Source organism: Lactuca serriola, chromosome 7, assembly GCF_051521515.1.
Source record: "Lactuca serriola cultivar US96UC23 chromosome 7, Lser_US96UC23_V15, whole genome shotgun sequence".
Lineage (NCBI taxonomy): Eukaryota > Viridiplantae > Streptophyta > Magnoliopsida > Asterales > Asteraceae > Lactuca > Lactuca serriola.
In genome coordinates, this window is record NC_136414.1 from 183,075,234 (window position 1) to 183,086,477 (window position 11,244).

General features: G+C 38.1%; 1 pseudogene; it reads left to right on the plus strand.

The window, feature by feature from the left end:
• Nucleotides 1-1,989: 1,989 nt before the first annotated feature.
• LOC145064614 (epidermis-specific secreted glycoprotein EP1 pseudogene) lies at nucleotides 1,990-8,203 on the plus strand (annotated as a pseudogene).
• Nucleotides 8,204-11,244: the final 3,041 nt, after the last annotated feature.

Genomic DNA, 11,244 nt, shown 5'->3' on the forward strand with positions numbered 1-11,244 from the left:
TAATATTTAAATATTAAGTATTTTATAAAATAACATATTTAGATAACATAACGTAATCTTTTTGAACATTTTTAAAAGAAATCAAATGTTCATTAGAGCATTTATAAGACTTTATTATCAAATTAATATAATGATTCTTTTTTCCTTATAAAACTCTTTAGAATTTTATGGAATTTTAATTTAAAAAAATGGAAATTCCCAAAAAATAGCAAGCGGAAAATAATAATTCTAAAACTCCTACAAAATTACAAGTAGCAAAACTTTTAAGAATTTGACAAATGACTAAAAAACTCTTCATTTATTAGTAAGTAATTTTGTAGGAGTTTTAGAATTTGACAAGTGGTAAAATTATATATATATATATATATATATATATATATATATATTAGTTGTGAAACTCATGTAGGGGTGAGCAAACCCAAACCAAGAAACCGAGAAACCGACGAAACCGAAAACGAAAAAACCAAAATTGAAGCAAAACCGACGCTTTGGGTTTGAATTTTTTAAAAACCGAAAAATCGGGTTTGGTTTCGGTTTTTACTCAGAAACGACCCATTCAACCCGAGAAACCGACCCATACTTAAAACCGACAAACCGACCCATCCAACCCAAGAAACCGACCCATACTTGATTGTTTTTTTTTTGTTGTAATAGACTATTTCGGGCATTGTTTGTAACTTGTAATAGACTATTTGTAGTAAGACTCATGTTTTTTGAAATATTTAACTTAAATTTGGTGTTTTTGAAGTATTTAACTTGTTGCTTCATTTATGGAAAATGGGTTAAAACCCAAAACCAATGGGTTTAAACCTAGAACCCGTGAAGGTATGGGTTGAACCCCAGAAACCGAAAAACCGCCCAAACCGACCTTAGAACCCGAGAAACCGAACCGACCAGAAACCGATCCTATTAGGTTCTGAAAACCAGAAACCGACCACTTATGGGTTGGGTTGGGTTTGGGTCCAAAACCAACCCATGCACAACCCTAAACTCATGTATTACATCAGTTAATTTAAAAAAAAAATTGAATACAAATGTCAAAATATTTGAAAGTTTGAATTTATAATAAAATAAGAAAAATAATGATTGATTATAATGATGATGTTTTTTATCTTTTAAATTAAAAAAAATAATTTAAATAAAAAACGAAACTAATGAACTTTAATTTTGAGAATTTTGAAATTATAAAGTAAGTTTATTAGTGAAATTAACATCCATTTATTACTACATTTATTGCAATTATTACATTAACATATTATCTGAAATTTAATAAAATAGAAAAACTCATAAAATGACATGTGGAAAAAAAATCAAAATAACCACAAAATGACATTAGCAAATTGAATGAGAATGTGACAAGTAGCAAAAAAAAAACCTTCATTCATTAGAGATGAAAAAGAATCATTATATTTTCCGCTTGTTATTTTTTGGGAATTTCCATTTTTTTAAATTAAAATTCCATTAACATATTTTGTAGCAGTTTTAGAATTATTATTTTCCGCTTGTTGTTTTTTGGGAATTTCCATTTTTTTAAATTAAAATTCCATAAAATTCTAAAGAGTTTTATAAGGAAAAAGAATCATTATAATAATTTGATAATAAAGTCTTACAAATGCTCTAATGAACATTTGATTTCTTTTATAAATGTTCCAAAAGATTACGTTATGTTATCTAAATATGTTATTTTATAAAATACTTAATATGTAAATATTAATCTTAAATTTTGATTTTTATTAAACCCGTTTAATATATCTGTCACACACCTGGTACAAAAACCATTTCATAGCTCGTATGTTTTGGAATTCACATATAAATTCCACCGATAAGTGCAAAACCAAATTACAATACCCTCATTTTATGTTTTCCATTAATTTTCCATTATTGTTTCTCTAGCGGCTGGGCACAGCCAGCCCAATCAAATGCGTTAACAGAAAACATAATCCAGTCTATATAAACGGGTTTTTTCATCCTCTCAAAAAATCACTCAAAATGGCTTCTCCCCATTCCATCTATGCAACTTCCCTTCTACTTTTGCTCAGTTTTCAACTACTTTCCACCATTTCTGAAGCTGTTGTGTATGCTTCAAACACCTTCACGTACGTAAACGAAGGTGATTTTGGAGATTATGTCGTCGAGTACAATGCAAATTATCGCGCCCTTCCCCCTTTTAGTAACCCATTCCAGCTTTGTTTCTACAACACCACCCCTAACGCATTCACTCTAGCCCTTCGTATGGGTACAGTCCGATCTGAGTCACTCATGCATTGGGTTTGGGAAGCTAACCGGGGTAACCCAGTTCGTGAGAACGCTACCCTCACCTTCGGTACAGATGGAAACCTTGTCCTGACGGATTCCGACGGCCACATTGCCCGGCAAACTAAAACCTCCAATAAGGGTGTCGTCGGTTTTCAGGTGCTACCGACCGGTAACATGGTTCTTCATGATAGGAAGGGAAATTTATTATGGCAAAGCTTCGACTCCCCAATGGACACCCTCTTGGTGGGTCAATCTTTCCGAGCTGGTGGTGCCAGTAAGCTAGTGAGCAGGGCTTCCGCCGCGAACAACAATGGACCATATAGCTTGGTCATGGAGCCTAAACAGTTAGCCATGTATTACAAGAGCACCAACTCGCGTCGCCCAATGCTTTATTGGTCCTCTATCGAATGGTTCACCATGGTCAATGCTGACCCAGTTGTTAGGAGAATAAAAGTGCACGTGGTCACCTGCTCAGTAAAAGATCCGTTGCTTATTTTTCTACTTTCAGTTATAGCTTAGCCTATTTAAGTTACTTTGTTTTAGCTGTTTTAGTATGTGTAATAGTTCTAGTTTTTTAATCATTCAATAAAGTAATCATTCGACTATCTTATTCCCCTTATACCCCTGTCAATTTCACAGTTAGATTAGCCTTGCCCACCAACAAGTGGTATCATAGCTTTAAGGTTCTGATAATTTGTATGCCCAAGATCATCAGATACGATACCATGACAGTAGCTTCAACATTCAATCCACCCAAAGACAACCCATACCCCCTTCAATGCCCAATGCTAACCTCATCAAATTACAATACATGGTCGATCAAGATGGAAGCCATTATGGATGCCCATGGGTTGTGGGATGCCATTGAGCCACAAACCGGTGTAGTTATGGATGAGAAAAAGAGCAAGCAAGCTCGAGCCTTCATCTTTAAGTCGATCCCAGAATAGATGCTAACACAGGCTGCGAAGAAGAAGACAGCCAAGGAGGTTTGGGACTCTCTAAAGTCACAGTATGTGGGTGCAGAGAGGATCCAAATGGCGAGGTTACGAGTACTGAAAAACGAATTTGAGGCACACCAGATGAAGGAAACGGAGTCCATATCTGAATATGCAGGGAAGATATCTGCTATGATTTCAAAGTTTGGAAGTGCAGGGGCAATTCTGGAAGATGAAGAATTGGTGAGGAAGCTATTCGATACTGTCCCGGAAAAGTTTATAAATCTTGTGGCATCAATTGAGCAAAGCTCCAATATGGAGTCTATGCCATTTGAGGAGGCAATTGGGCACTTAAAGGCTTATGAAGACCAACTCCAGCTCCGAAAGGCAAACTCGGGTGGTGATAATGCCTTGTTACTTGCAAAATCGGATGGATCCTCAAGTCATTGAAGTTCAAGCAAGACCGGGGGTCGGGGGAGAGGTACAAGTAGTGACAGAGGTGGAAGAGGCGGTTCACGGGGTCGGAGGTCGACTCGTGGAAGAGGTGGACGTTCCGGTGGTAGTTCTCGTCAAGAAGCAAAAAACACCAATCGGAAGCCACGAGAAAAAAGCCATATCAGATGCTTCGAGTGCCAAGAACTTGGCCACTATGCTTCCGAATGTAACGCCAAGAAGCAGCAAGATCAGGAGGTGAACTTAGCTGCAAATGAAGATCGACCTGCTTTGCTGTTAACTATACACGGAGAAGAAAATGCAAGTATGGTTCTTCTTAATGAGGAGAAGGTGTATCCAAACCAGTTAATGGGAAGTGAAGATGAAAACATGTGGTACCTGGAAAATGGGGCTAGTAACCACATGACCGGCTCTAAGGCCCTATTTGCAGAATTGGATGAGAAGGTGACTAGTCAAGTACGATTTGGAGACGGTTCTAAGGTCCCTATCAAAGGAAAGGGCACTCTACTATTTGATTGTAAAAGGTGATCAGTTTATCATCCCAGATGTATATTATATCCCAGCTCTACATAGCAATATAATTAGTTTGGGATAGATGACCGAGGAGGGATATGATATAGGAATGAAGAGGGAATTTCTAAGGATGTATGATGAAGCTGGCCATTTGATCATGAAGGTACAAAGGTCAAGAAATAGACTATATAAGATAAAACTCACACCTGGGAAGCCTACGTGTTTGGCTGTGAGTATGGTTGATGACTCATGGTTGTGGCATGCTCGAATGGGCCACACGAGCTTTAGGATGTTGGAAGAAATGACACGAAAGCAGACGGTGTCAGGGATGCCTCTCGTATCTCATCCAGCACAGGTGTGTGAAGGATGTATGGTAGCTAAGCAACCTACACAAAGCTTTCCTAAAGCGACCCAATGGAGAGCTAATGAACCGCTTCAATTGTTACACGCGGACCTCTGTGGACCCATCACACCCGCAACAAAAGGCGGCAATCAATATTTTTTTTACTAATTGTCGATGACTATTCCCGATACATGTGGGTGTACCTGATCAAATCCAAAGATGAAGCTTTTGGCATGTTCAAGAAATTCAAGTTACAGGTGGAAAAAGAAAGCGATTGTAAGATCAAGATGTTGAGAACTGACCGGGGGGTGAGTTCAACTCCACTAAATTCTTGAATTTTTGTGAAGAAGCTGGCATACGATGTCAACTGACGACTCCACACACGCCCCAACAAAACGGCGTTGTGGAACGACGCAATCGAACGATCTTGGAGATGACAAGGTCCTTGCTCAAAGCCATGACGGTACCAGATCAATTTTGGGGAGAAGCTGTGAGTCACTCGGTGTACCTGCTGAACCGAACTGGAACAAAGGCCCTCAAGGATGTGACTCCATACGAGGCTTGGAAGGGCTCAAAGCCTTCAGTTGCACACCTTAAGGTTTTTGGGTGTGTGGGTTTTGTCAAGAAATTACGGGGCTTATCCAAGCTAAGTGATCGTAGTGAGGCTATGGTTTACTTGGGAGTGGAAGAAGGAACAAAGGGGTACCGGCTGTACAATCCTAGGAATCACAGGATTGTAATCGCAAGAGACGTCGTGTTTGAAGAATCGAGAACGTGGTCCTGGACTGAAGATACAATAAATGAGCCACTTACTACACCCTACTGGACCAATAACATAGTTAATGTTATGGCCCAACCTCAACCGGCCCAGGAACAAATGGAAGCGGATGATCCATTGTCAACACCCCTGATGCCGTTACCAAATAACACGCAAGAAGACTCAATATTTGAAAACTCGCAATCGCCACCTGATAGCGATCCACAATCGACACCTCCAAGCCAATATCCCAGGAACTATGAAGACCCACAATCGGCTGCCTCATTCGATGATACCCCAGCTAAATGATTTTGCTCAATTAACGATATCTACCTGAATACCGAAAGAATGGGTGATGACGAGGTACAGAGACTGTATGAGCAAAATCAAGAACTACTGCTGATCGATGGCGAGCCCACAACTTTTAAAAAAGCCTCAATCGAAAGAAATTGGAAGCTAGCTATGGAGGCAGAACTGAAATCGATCGAGAAAAACAATACCTGGGTGTTGACCAAATTGCCATCAAACCGAAAGGCAATTGGGTTAAAATGGGTATTCAAGTTGAAAAGAGACGCAGCAGGAAACATAACCAAGCACAAGGCCCGATTAGTCGCTAAGGGGTATGTTCAAGAAAAAGGGCATCGATTTTGAAGATGCTTTTGCACCAGTGGCTCATTTGGAAACTATAAGGTTAATCCTGGCACTAGCAATAAGAGAAAAATGGCTTGTACATCACTTAGATGTCAAGTCTGCGTTTCTACACGGTGACCTCAAGGACGAGGTGTATGTATCTTAGCCAACAGGGTTCTTAGTAAAGGGAAAGGAGAATATGGTATATCGCCTCCGGAAGGCTCTGTACGGGCTAAGACAGGCTCCAAGAGCCTGGAACATGAAGCTAAACCAGTCACTCAAGAAACTAGGATACACCAGATGTGCTCAAGAACAAGCAATCTATAAGGTACATAAATCCAACTTAATTCTCATTGTAGGGGCATATGTGGATGACCTTGTAGTTACTGGCTCAAGTGAAGAGGGAATCCTGTAATTCAAGAAAAGAATGAAGCAGGTGTTTGATATGAGTGACTTGGGACTTCTATCCTATTACCTGGGAATAGAGGTATTTTAAGGAAAAGATGGAATTATGCTCACACAACAAGGGTATGCAAAGAAAATCCTAAAGCTAGCAGGAATGGAAGAGTGTAATAGCTCTCAATACCCAATGGAATCTAAAATAAGGCTGACCAAGGATGAACAAGGAGAACCTGTAAATGCAACAAATTACAGGAAACTGGTTGGCAACTTGAGGTATCTAGTCCACACAAGACCTGATCTGAACTTTAGTATTGGAGTTTTGAGCAGATATAAGCAGAACCCAAAACAAAGCCATTATGCAGCCATAAAACATATCCTAAGATATGTAAAAGGAACAACCAGGTATGGTCTAATATATCACAGAGGAGGCGATGGCATGCTAGTAAGGTACAGTGACAACATCTACAGTGATGATCGGGAGGATGGAAGAGGAACCACTGGTGTGGCATATTACCTCTCAGGAAATTTAATAACATGGGCCTCACAAAAGCAACAAACTGTTGCTCTAAGTTCGTGTGAGGCGGAATACATGGCTGCAACTGCAACTGCTTGTCAAGGACTATAGTTGAGAAATTTGCTAAGTGACCTTGTTGGAAGAAAAGCTCAAAGGGTGAAGTTACTTGTGGATAATCACTATGCCATTGCTCTTATAAAGAATCTGGTTTACCATCGGAGGAGTAAACACATAGATACGAAGTATCATTTCATCCGTATGTGTGTGGAAAGTGAGCAAATTCAGGTGGAGCATGTGAGTGGAGATCAACAAAAGGCGGATGTGCTGACAAAAGCAATGCCAAGAATCAAATTTGCTGAGATGAGGGCACTCATAGGTGTGGAATGTCTAAAGAGGAAGGTCAACATTGAGGGGGAGAAATGATGGTCAATCCTGACATAGTTGTTAGGAGAATAAAAGGGCACGTGGTCACCTGCCCAGTAAAAGATTTGTTGCTTATTTTTATGCTTTCAGTTATAGTTTAGCCTATTTAAGTTACTTTATTTTAGCTGTTTTAGTATGTGTAATAGTTCCAGTTTTTCAATCATTTAATAAAGTAATCATTCGGCTATCTTATTCCCCTTATACCCCTGTCAATTTCACAGTTAGATTAGCCTTTCCCACCAACACACCATTGACAAGGGTAGTTTGACCAACCTAACTCTTAATTCAATCCCAGATACAGATGAGGGTTTTCTTTATTACTTGACGTTCGATTACTTCACCACAAACCCCTCGTCCTGTTCCAATCGTTACATGGCCTACTCACGATACAACAACACATTATCTTATCTTAGACTTGGGATAGATAGGAACCTTCGATTCTACACCTACAATCCAAATGTGCAAGGCGTCGCCTGGGAATTGGTATACACGTTTCTCGACAGGGATTCCATGGAAGGTGAGTGCCAGTTGCCAGAACTATGTGGGAAGTATGGACTATGTGAGAATAGCCAATGTGTCGCAGCCCAACGTCAAACGGACTAAGTGGGTGGAGCAAAGATTGTGAGGCAAAGAAGGTGTCTTGTAAAGCTAGTGACTTTGGGTACTACAAGCTTGTAGCTGTTGACAATTTTATGATTAAGTACACTAGGGGAGATGGTGGAAGGAAGCAAAGCGACTGTAAAAGCAAATGCTCCAAGGACTGTAAGTGCATGGGATATTTCTACCACACGGCTGGTTCGAGGTGCTGGATTGCTTATGATTTGAAAACATTAACAAAAGTTGGAAACTCGACTCATTTGGCATACATCAAAGCACCTAAGAAGTAGTGGCATCATTGAGATCTTTCAATTGCCGACTTTCTCTATGCACCCTTTGATTTTATTTTATCCCATTGGGCATGTAATCCGCTTACTTTCCTTTAACTATTTGGTTGTTTTGCTGTAAGCTGTTTTTTCCTTTCCTTTTTCTGGATCTTTCCAGATTGAGTTAATAAATTAACTTGCAGTTTCCAAAAATAATGTCATGATGTGAATCGATTAAGATTCGTAATAAATGCCCAACCGGTCAAAGATATGACCCAAAGATTGGATAGTTAATTTATCTTTAATTAATGAAATAATATTTGTTTTTATTTTATCCAAAAATCAGGAATTGACTGAATGCAACCCAACGAAATTTCTTAGAGCATGTGGTATGGGTCACCACAATAGCGTTAAGGAAGATGTGGCAGCCCATAACGATATAGTAACATAAAAAACACTACCCCTCTTTCTTGTTGCATCTTGTTGTGTTGTTTCTTATTGTCTCAATAACAAGAAGAAACGAGATCATCTATTGGCTTCCAAATTATCTCTCTCTATCTCTCTCCTCTTAAAGGGTGTTATAACACCATGAACACCATCCATTTTTCTTGTTACTTCTTGTTATAACACCACCTCAAATTGCCCATACCTAATAGTCTTATTGATGAGGAGCTACACATGGAGTCTTGTATTTGTTTCTGCAACAACATGTAACTGAATGTGCTTTTTTTTTCTCTTTCTAGTGAATGCAGATACTCGGATGCTAAAGTATGATGGCCCAACTGTGTTATACAGTCGTATGTCATCTTGTATTTGTTTCTGCAACAACTTGTAACTGAACGTGTTTTCATGTGATTGCAATTTGGTTGCACTTGCCACCACATTCAATTGCTATTTGCGACCACTATTTTACCTTGCCTTTGGTTTTATCAAAGTTATTTTTTATTTATATTTTTTTGGGACGGAAATATAAAATCTAAAAATCTAGCAAGAAAGTGGAAAAATAAATATACAGCTCACTACAAGGAAATAATGGCAATAAAAAGTTGTGGAGCCAACATTTCATATTCAAAGAAGGCCTCACAATCATGTCGTGTTTGGGTTGATAAGTTAAAATACATCAATCCGATCACGACCAATTTAACTATACATATCACGGGTTAGCAGGTCACGGGTTGATGGGTTTGGAACATAAACTCATAAACGACCCGTCAACCCACTTATTTATACGGGTTCACAAGTTGACGGGTTTATGGGTCAGATTTGGGTTATTTGGTTCGTGGTTCAGATTACATAAATAAAATTGATAATTAAACATTGAATAAATTTTTGATGCAAACATATCCGAATTTTAGACACTTAAGTCTTAAACATCCAAATTAAAATTAAAAACATTCATAAAAACATTTTCAAACTAAAACATTAATACATATGTCAAACGACAAACGTGTTATATATGTCAAATGGTCAATGACATCCTATCCTAGTGTATGAACGGTATAATACTTAAGTCTTAATATATTTAAAAAAATATATAACTTTTTTTATTAAAATTCTAAATAGATTGACGGGTCAACGCGTATATATTTTGAGAAACTCATATACGATCTGTTTAATAAATGAGTTGGCGGGTTTGTGGGTAGGCGGGTGGAAACACTCAACCCAAACCCGTTTATTTCGTATCGTATCGTGGGTCATGTCAAGAATTGACAAGCCTACTTCAAAGTTTTTTCACATATATAGAAATCCAAAAGACATAACTAGATACAATGTCACCGACAATAACTTTTTTTTTTGTAAGAAAAACCTACAATTTTACATTAATCACCAACGGTTAGGTTAAGAGAAAAAAAGGAAATATGGAAATTTTCTTGTTCACCAGTTTTTATTAAATTGTAGGAAAAAACTGAACACAAAAGATAAAATATTAAGCCGTAATTACTAATATTACTAACGTCGGGGAGTGGATAACCGTCTTCCCAATTTCAGTCATCCAATTTTCCTCGGATGTGATATGGCCGCAATAACTCGTTATTTACCGTTTTCCATGATAGTTCTTTGTATCCCCACGTTCCCAACCATTTCCGGTTGTCTCCTCCAACAAGCATTCAATCGGTTTCTCAACCTCCTTAGCCGTCTGCCCCACCTCCCACGTTCCACGACCGGCTATTAACCTGCAGCTCCTCCTTCTCCCCACGTTCTCTCAAACAAGTTCCTTAAATCCTATATTGATTACATACCCTCTTTTCCCACGATCTTTGTTCTCGGTTTCTTTCCCTCCCATATGATTGCATGTGGAGGTTGTTTTGGTCAAGAGTATAAGAAAGCGCTCCCACCCTCTCGACCCCGATTCATTTTCTTTCCGTTAGTTTTCTCTTATTCCTAAATCCATTTGACGTATTGTTGTAGGTATTTCTTCATCTTCCCCAAATAAATTTTTCTAACTAGATGAGATTCAACTAAAGTGGTACAGTGTGACTAGAGTACAAACTAGACTAATCAATGTGTATGCATACGTGATGATCTTGACGCTCCTTCATCGAGCTCATAAAGCGGTAATCTAAAAGGTATAAAGCAATGAGAATTACATGTAGGGATTTATATATAGATATTTTGATAAAGTATGTCTGGTTTGATATTTTCTTTTCAGTTTTAGGATTCAAGCAATTCAATCTTCAGTTTGATATTAAAATTTTGGGTTTTTTTTTTTGTTGTTATCAGTTTCCTTTAGGATCATAAGTAAGCTCGATTCATAAGGGGCTATCTTTGTTCATCATCATACTCAAAAATACCAAAAACGTGACCGGTTTGCTATCATTTTTTATGTTTTTCGTCAACTCAGTTTCATCACCAAGATTTCATTCCACTCTTCATCAAAACCTTATGGTGATATGATGTTTCGGCTACATGATTCCACTCAGTTAAGGAATTTGTAAATCTACTATATTTCATTACCCTAATTGGTTGATTAGTTCCTCCTTTCATTTTCGGATCAAAAAGATCATTGTGAACCTTCTATCGAAGGTATTTCATTAACCCTTCTTTCCCTCTATTAGTTATCAAAACAAATTTTTATATTCACTTGTTATAATAAAGGTTTGTAAGGGATTAGGTAACCAATACAAAATTATCTCCCACTTTTTATGGGAACTAAT